Here is an 8,975-nt window from a genome sequence, read left to right as displayed (position 1 = left end):
TCTTTGATGCTATCATTCTCTGGACTGTTCCAACTTGCCAGCATCCTGCCTAAGGTTCTATTGGTTCACCTGAGTTCTAAGTTATGCCTCCTTGATCTCCCCTTGCCCTTTTCTCAATTTTCAATTTCTCAATTCTCAATTTCAATTATCATGCTTTTCTTTTCCTAGAGTATCCCTGCCACCTCTTCATCCCCAACCCCTAAGCTCATCCCTACTCTGAGGCTTGAGGGTCCCTGCTTCCAACCCTCCAACGCCAGCCTGAACACTTGGGCTCAACATTCCCTCCCCAAATTCCTTCTTCTTTTCCTCCCCTCCCCCACTGCCCTAAGCCACACAGACAAACCACACCGGAGTGTTCCAAACTTTCGCGATGATCTGGTTATCCCCATTTTCAGCTGCTCAGAAGTATGTTAATTCCCATTCAGACTGCAGTGCTATTGACTGCAATGCAGACACACAGTTACTACAACGCTTTCCTTATATCTCTTTCTTAATTAAGTTGATCTTTTAATTTCGCACCCGCCCCTGGATAACTCCTCATTTCAATCTCGTAGCTTAAACTCGTCTTTTTTTTTTTTTAAGATTCCCCAGTGCTGCTGCACCAGCTTTGCGTTCCAAAGGGAACTATCACAGCCCTCCTCCTGCGCTCCCTTTTTGCAGTTAAGAATCCTTTTCTCCCCTTCCCCCCACTTTGCTCTCCCCCCTCCCCTCCCCCAGGAGGGAGGGTTTTTCCTTCTTCCCTAACACCCTCCCATTCCTCCACCCCCACCCCCACCCCCACCCTATGTGTCATTTCCCTCGATGCCTGCCTGCCTACCTACCCTAAGTGCGCTAGAGGTGGCTCCCTGAGTACACAGCATGCCAGGAGGTGTTTAAGGAGGCTGACCGGAGGAGTCTTAAAGGGTCTCTCTTTTCAGCCACTGGCAGTGATCTGACGTTGGGCTGGGGGGTTTGGAAAAACACAGAAAGACCTTTTAGCTTTCTTTCACGCTCACGACCAAGACTCTTAACCCTGCTGCTTCTCCTGCTGCTGTCACCGCCTGAAAGAACCTGGAAGCATCATACTTGGTGGGGAGGGATTTTTGCTTTTTTTTAGAGAGGCGGAGGGGGAGCGCAAAAATTAGAGGACAGAAACATCTCTCTGGAGGCTGTGAAGAGAACGTCTTCAGGAGCAAGAAGGGACGGACTTTTCGTCATTCTGTCACTCAAAGGAAATCTTCGATTGCCCTGCCAGGTGTATGGGACTTAACTTCTTCAAGAACTACCCTGTACTGTCCAAGGTAACTCCTCTTCTCTTTTCTCGTCCCTTAGGCTCTCTCTCTCCTTCACAGGCGCTCGGAACGCACTCGTGGCTGGGAGCTAAAGCTGATTGGCTCCTTCTCCACTTTGGGGAAGAGGGAAATTTGGGAGCTGACAGTTTTCCCAACCTACTGGTGCATTTCGGATAAAATAAACTCGGTGGCGCTAGGAGGAGAGGTGGGGGCTGTGGCTAATGTCCTATGACTAAGCAAGTGCCCGTGCTTGGTGTAGGGAATCCCCAGTCATTGGTTTTTATCCCATTTTCAACCTGAATGAATGAGAGAGAGAGACACTCAGAGACAGAGTAAGAGAGACAGAGAAAGAGACAGGCAGGTAGACAAGGAAACAGAGGGTTAGAAGGAGAGAGACAGACACAGAAACAGAGACAGAGACAGACAAAAAAGGCAGAGATAGAGGTAGGAAGAGAGGCAGGCTGACAGATGGATAGAGAACATGAATGTGACAAAATGTATTCATTTTCTGAATAAATTGTGTTATGAGAAAATAAAGTTTAGCTCCACAGATTAAGGAGAATAGAGAATAATAATGCCCTTTACTACAAATTCACCCAAGGGTCTGCTGGGTGGGTTTAGAAACAGGGTGGAACAAACCTCCCTCTTTCTGTTTGCTTCCTCTGCTAAAAGCATGAGAGTAAATAAAAGAACCAAAAGGCTTCCAAGAGTCCCAGTAAGAGCAGGGCTCCGTCAAACAGGACTGAAAAAAGGAGGAGGCAAAAACATTGATGGGCAGGTGAACATGGAGGAAAAGAAGGGCTGTCCTCCTAGCAAGTACCCAAGGTTTGCCTACATAAAATCTCCATGCCCACCAAGAACTTCCATTTGTCAAGTTAGAGTTTAGGAAAGAGAAGCAGGGCAAGTTTCCTTCAGAATTGCCTTCAGGTTAATAGAGAACCTTCATCATTCTGGCAGGGTGGGCCCCTTTTAAGATCCTACCTCAGAGATGAATGAACACTGTTGGGATCTGGCTTTCATTCCGCCAGGTTGTTAGGTTTCAGGAGGCAGGATCTGACCCGAAGTGTGATATTCATATCCATGTAATTACAAGCTGTGTCATAATGGGGTTCCGCTGTACTTTCATTATTAATGAACTCTGTCATCCCATATTTCAACAGGTGTGTAAATTCAAGCATGGGGGTGGAGGGGGGTAAGGTAAAACAAAGATGTGAAATAAGATTAAATATGTTTTTACATTACCACCACCACCCCTTCCCAATCCTGGTCCCTAGAGTAAATGGGAAGGTATTGAGTTCAAACACTGGGACTATAACTCCTCCTCTAGAACCACTGGTCCAAGTCACTTGGAGGCAGTGTGTTCCAGTGGAAAGTTGGAGGATCTGTGTTCAAGTGCTACAGCTGACATTTATTGCCAATTTTGACTTTGGACAAGATATTTAAGCTACCATGCCTTAGTTCCCTCATTTGTAAAATAAAGAAGTTGGACAAGATATATGAAATCTATAACTAGTTTTCTGTGACTTGGCAGTGCCTTCTGTAAAGTGGGTAAGATGTAATGGGTTGGGTGACGGAGGCAGAAGCATCTGCCACTGAATCCCAGGATATATGTGCTATCAAAAAGTGAACAGTTCAGTAGTACAGTGGACAGAGCCAGGCCTGAAGTCAGGAGGACCAGGCTTCAAATCTGGCCTCAGACATTTACTACCTGTGTGACCTGGGCAATTCACTTCATTCCAGTTGACTAACCCTTGCCGCTCTTCTGTCTTAGAACTGATAGTAAGACAGAAGATAAAGGATTTTTTAAATGGAATACTGCTATATTGATTGCCAGGAGTGTTCAAGATGGGTGCCTCTCTTTGAAAATAGAACTTAATGTTGTTACTCTACTTTTTGAAAAGATTTTAGTGAAGAAAGAATAAATGACCTTAAAGCAGAAAACTCTCATTTTAAAACCTTCATTTTAAAAAAGCAGCTATTGTATTTGGGTTCATTTGTTTTCTAGCTTTTAAATGTAAAATTCCCAATGAAAATAATCATTGCATGGGAAATATCCTTGATGTATTGGTCAGTAAAATGAAGATATAAGGAGACCAGAGAGAGAAAGATGACTCCCATAAGGCTTTTCTCTTGGTATACTTCCCTGCAATATTCTAGCACTGTGCTTTTACAAGGGCATTACATACTCTAATTTCACACATTCATACCTAGCTCAGCAAACACATTGATCTCACACATCCCATGTCTTCCGTCCAGATATACACACACAAGATCATTGAATTTTGAGCTGGGCCATCCAGATGATCCAGACCAGCCCCTTCATTTTATAAATGAGGTAACTGTGGCCCAGAAAGGCTTATTGATTTGCCCAGTATCTCATAAGTAGTAAATAACAGGGCTATAATTTAAAACAAGGCCCTCTAACTCCAAATCCATCACTCTTTCCACTCTATCACATATATGATAGATGAATGTGTGTACATGTATGTGTGTACGTCTGTATGTATATATGTGTGTAAAGATGAGATCTAAAATTCTGCATCAGTGGAGGGACTTTTATGTAGAATTCACCACAGAGATCAGGTCAAAGGTATAGATATTTTCTGTCAAAATCTTAGATCTGGACCTTATATGTGGGAATTTAAGAGAGAGACAGAGACACAGAGAGACCGAGTGACAGAGACAGAGAGACGGAGAGAGAAGGGGATTATGATTGTACATTTGTCCAGCATCCACATAGTTCCATCCAATTCCACATTCATGAATATGCATTATATGCATACCCACACAATTATTACTCACATGCATTCCTTTCAGCCAGCACACCCATTGATCACACACTCCCAGCCCATATTCATTACAAATGCACACACTCTATCCCAGCACACTCATTGTGCCACGAATCCCACCTGCACACTCCCTGGAAAGTTGAATTGCCCTCCACATTCCAAAAGTGAGCTTACCAGAAGCTACTCATTCCTTCCTTTCCTATTTCCCAAGGTGGCCTGGGCCATTCCCCCCAAACCCTTTCCAGATGCTCCCCCTTCCTGATGACTTTAAGAACCAAAGATCAGAGAGTACCCAACATAGGACAATGTCTGATTTACATCCTACCTGGGCTACTTACTGTAGGACCTCTCGGACGAGAGGAACTGAGTAGACGTTTTCCCTGTCACTAAGAATTCCTGGCTGGTGCTGGAGGCACTGGGCTCCCTTACTGCTCTTGTGCAGACAGCCAGGCCAGGACGTCCAGCTGGTCCTCAGGAACCTCTCCTTAACTCTTTCTTTTCTGGAGCTCAAGTGGCTCTTCCTTGGCTTAGGAACTAGACAACTAAGTTGGGAGTGTGTGTGTGTGTGTGTGTGTGTGTGTGTGTGTGTGTGAAAAGAAAAAGAATCAATAAAGGTGAACAACTCAAAGAAAATGTAGAGATGTACAGAGTACCAGTGTGACAGGAATGAAGAGGAAAATCTCAGGGAAAACTTTAATGAATTACTAAGCTGAGAGGGAGACCAGAGTCCCATAAAAACAATTGCTTCTCCATGCTATTACCCTTTTTCTGTGTGGTTTGTTTAGTGCTGGGACCTTCCCCTCCCCTCTCTTTAATTGCAGGGACTTCAACTTTCCTTTTTTTCTGGTCTTAAGCACATCAAAGCTGTGAGAGCTAAGGGGAGGAGGTGCCACTATTCAGGGTGATGAGCCATAGCAATGCTGGCTGTTTCTCCTCACCTCCCTCCAGTCTTTGTTGGGCTTCACCCCCTGCTTGTGCCTGCTGGACTCTCTGACCACACTCAAGTCCATCTTCTCCAGGGTGCTAAAACTCTATCCAGGAGGTCCTGGGGGCCACAGGGTGACTGAGTGGCTATAACACAATCTTTGACTTCACTGCTCTTAGAAAGGGAGAGAGGGGAGGGATGGAGAGGAGGGAGATGGGAGAGAACGGTTACTTTTTAAAAAAAGTTGAATCCAGGGCAAGAACGGAAACTGTAGAGTTTACTTTTAAAAACTCAGTGCCTCCTTGTGAACGAGCAGAACAGTCCCATCTGTGTGTGTGTGAGGGGGGGAGGAATCTGTGGCTCCGTCTGTGTGTATAAGGGAGTGTGTATGTGTGTGAGTGGCCCTCTTTCCTCACTCTCAATGGACTTACAGTATAACCTAAAGAAGCTTTTTGTTAAACTTATGAATAGATGGATTTGGTGCGTGTAATGTTGGGCATCAAGATTTGGAGATTTGTTTCCCACTGAGGTTATTTTTTTTTCTTTTTAAGACCAAAAAGAAAAATGCTCACCTCTCCCCATATAAGGTCTCTTCTTTTAGGGGTGGATTTTTTTCTCTTTCTAAAGGTTATTTGAGCTTGGAGATGAGGGCCAGGGAAGGTCACTAAGAACATCTGGCTTCAGCCTTGAACCTTTTGCTTGTTAGGTTCAAAATGCCAAGGTGGCTATTGCCCTATCTATGCCTTCTACAGCCAGCTACATTTTCTGGTTGTCCATGGTGGAAAATTCCTGTGACGGAACATGAGTCTGGGGTCTTAGGAATACATGTGCTATGGTATTGTGGATAGAGGAGTAGACCTGGAATCCAGAAAACCTGGATTTGAACCTTGTCTCTGGCACTTCAAGACATTTAACCATGCTGGATCTTTATGTTTGAAGATAGCCCCTTTAGTGCATTCCTCAAAGAGTCTGTATGAAACTTGAATAAAAGAAGAAATGTAGATTACTTTGCAAATCTTAAAGCATTGTTGTTATTTTGGGGTCATTTTGGTCATACATGATTCTTTATGACCCCATTTGGGGTTTTCATGGCAAAGATCCTAGAGTGGTTTACCATTTCCTTCTCCAGCTCATTTTATGTATAAGGAACAGAGGTAAACAATGTTAAGTGACTTGTTCAGGGTCACACAGCTAGGAAGTGTCTGCAGCCATAATTGAACTCACAAAGATGAGTCTTCTTGATTCCAACACTAGTTCTCTATTCACTGTACTACCTAGCTGCCCTTTAAAGCACCATACACATTTAAATAAGAAGGATAATTAAAGCACCATACAAGTTTCAATTATTGTTGCTCTTATTGTTCCAAAGAAGTTTTCTCTGACCCCTCCCCTTCCTGTAGATTTCTAGAGAATAATAATTTCATTCTGGGTCTGGAAGAAGAGTCCTAGGACATAGGCAATATAAAAGGAAGAAACAGAGACATCAAGGGAGAAACTTGATGGAGAAGTGACCTCCCTGAAGGGGAGTGGAGGTATAAGAGGAAGGTCAGTGAGAAGCCGTATTCTTACAGATCTTCTAGTGTATACTTTTTCTGCCTAGAGGTTTCCAGTGAAGCATCTTAATTGGCAGAAATGTAAAGAAGTCACGGGGTACTGGCATTCAGAAATGTACAGTGGAAGAGGACTGGAACATCTTGGAATTCAAGAAAGGAAGAATGCTATGGGGAAAAGTCTAGTCAGGTCATAGAAGCTCTTAAATGCTATAAGTAATGTGTTTTGTCTAATGGTGGGGATCTACTGAAGGTTAGCCAAGCTAATCCTGTCCTCCATTTCCCGTTTTCTCCTGCTTAGGAGCCACGGGCATAGGAATTCAGATGGTATCATTGGGAAGTGCAGCTTTGAACAATTATTTCAAGATTTGCTGAAAGTAAATTGGTTGGGAAGCTCACTGAGGCATCTCTCCTTGTCACTTAAGCTGAGATCCTCCTAGGTTTCTTTTATTCTTGCTGTGCCTGGGATGGGGGCAGAGGTCAGAAAGATGCTTAGTAGTTGCTGGAGAGAAATTATAGGTCAAGAAAAAGCCCAAATCAGGCCAGCCACAGATCCTCCATCTCTCTTCCCATCCAATGGATAGAGACATCATACTTTGTATCAGGGAAGCAGTCAATATGGAAAACTGAATAGATATCTCAGAAGGTGAGCGGTGGCCCTCAAAAAACAGTAAAATGATTCTTCCCTCCTTGAATGGATCAAATCTATTCCATTCAACAAAATAAATACTTATCAAGCACCCACTACAATTGAGGCATTATGATGAATACACAAATGTGGACTGAGTTCATACTGAGGATTTCAGTTTGGTTTACAACTTTGAGCCAAGAACTGGCTGATAATTTATTATAAAAAACTAAGAGTCTGGGTTTAATTTCACCCACCAACCCCATTTGGAATTAAAAAGAGAAGAGATTTCTTCCATTAGTGATCCCCATTCCTTGATTTTCCTCTTAGTACCCTTACTACCATTCTGCCTCCAGTAAGTCACAGATGGTTCCAGTGTACAATTAGACCTAACAACAGTAGAAAGAGTGTCAAACACATACTCTATATACAGCTGAGGTAACGCATAGCTATAAATCACATTACTTGGCTAGTTTTTTCACTGTTTAAGTATTCTAGGATTCCCTCTACTTATTTTTTTTAAATTCCTATCTTCCATCATAGAGTCAGTCAATACTGTGTTTTGATTCCAAGGCAGAAAAGCAGTAAGGGGATAAATGACTTACCTAGGGTCACACAGCTAGGAAGCATCTGAGGTCATATTTGATCCCAGCCCTTCCTAGCTCTAGGTCTGGCTCTCAATCCACTGAGCCACTTAATTGCTCCCCTCTCTACTTATAAACCATTGTCTCTTCACCAATTGTTCATTAAAAACCTACTGTGTACATAATATTTGAGACACTGGGAGGAATACCAAGTGTAGTTCAAATAAGATTCCTTTCCTCATGGACAAAGGATAAGATGCAAAAACAAAAAACTAAAATATACAACCTTTGATGATAAACATCCTAGAGATGCAAAATAAACAACTATATGATGTCTGAAGGACTTCCCTTTGCTGTTGGACAGAGAAATCAGAGAAGGCTTCTTGGAAGAGGTGATGTTTGTCTTGCTTTAAAGAATGGGTAGGAATGAGGCATCCAGGTGGCCCTTCTGTCTTAGACTTGTTACTAAGATGGGGAAAAAAGAAAGAAAAAGAATAGGAAGGAATGCCCCAAGGAAAGAGGGGAAAGGAATAACCCTCCAGGCATAGGCAACAATAAGAGTGAAGGCAAGGAGAAAAGAGGGTCCTTGACATATTTGAGGGGACAATGGGTAGTCCACTTTGACTGGAGTGTAACAAGAAAAGGAATCATTTGAGATAAACCTGTCATATTGAAAGGGCCTTGAATGTCAAAGTAAAGGACTTTGAACTTTATTTGGGAGGTAATGAAGAACCATTGAACATTTTTTAGCTGAGATATGACATAACCAGCTTCTTATAAAAAGGAGATTACTCTGGTATTGTTGCAATAGCTCTTAGATCTCTTCTCTAGGACTATACCCTTAATGTTACAATTCTGATTACTGTGTGCTGCTCCCACACACTAAGACCAAGTGGAATTATGGATCTAGCCTCCTGCTGGTCTCTGAAGAAAGTAAGAGACTTCCCTCCCCCCATGCCTTTCTCTTTGGCCTATGACAGGTCTTGTTCCCTAGATATCACTTTTCCTGTCCCTGGATTATAGTCTACTAGCATCAATCAATCAGTCAACAGGCATTTATTAAGCATTTGCTGTGTGCCAAGTTCTATATTAAGTGCTGGGGATACAGATACAAAAGTGAGAGAACATAGCCATCCTGAGAGAGCAGCTCTTCTGGACAGCTGCTCAGGATTCCAGGTTTGGGGAGACAGCCTCCTCTCCCTTCATGAGGGTCACAATCGACCTATTG

The 8,975-nt window shown here is 43.1% G+C and overlaps 1 protein-coding gene across 3 annotated transcripts in view; it reads left to right on the top strand.

The window, feature by feature from the left end:
• The first annotated feature begins 824 nt into the window (after positions 1-824).
• Positions 825-8,975, top strand: part of ACAN (aggrecan) — a 91,987-nt gene continuing 83,836 nt past the window's right edge. For all 3 annotated transcript variants that reach the window (XM_016428331.2, XM_016428329.2, XM_016428330.2), the window contains exon 1: positions 825-1,280. The gene's annotated coding sequence lies outside the window, so the exon portion shown is untranslated. The remainder of the gene's footprint in view (positions 1,281-8,975) is intronic.

Source organism: Monodelphis domestica, chromosome 1 (assembly GCF_027887165.1).
Source record: "Monodelphis domestica isolate mMonDom1 chromosome 1, mMonDom1.pri, whole genome shotgun sequence".
Classification (NCBI taxonomy): domain Eukaryota; kingdom Metazoa; phylum Chordata; class Mammalia; order Didelphimorphia; family Didelphidae; genus Monodelphis; species Monodelphis domestica.
This window is presented reverse-complemented; position numbering and strand designations above follow the sequence as displayed.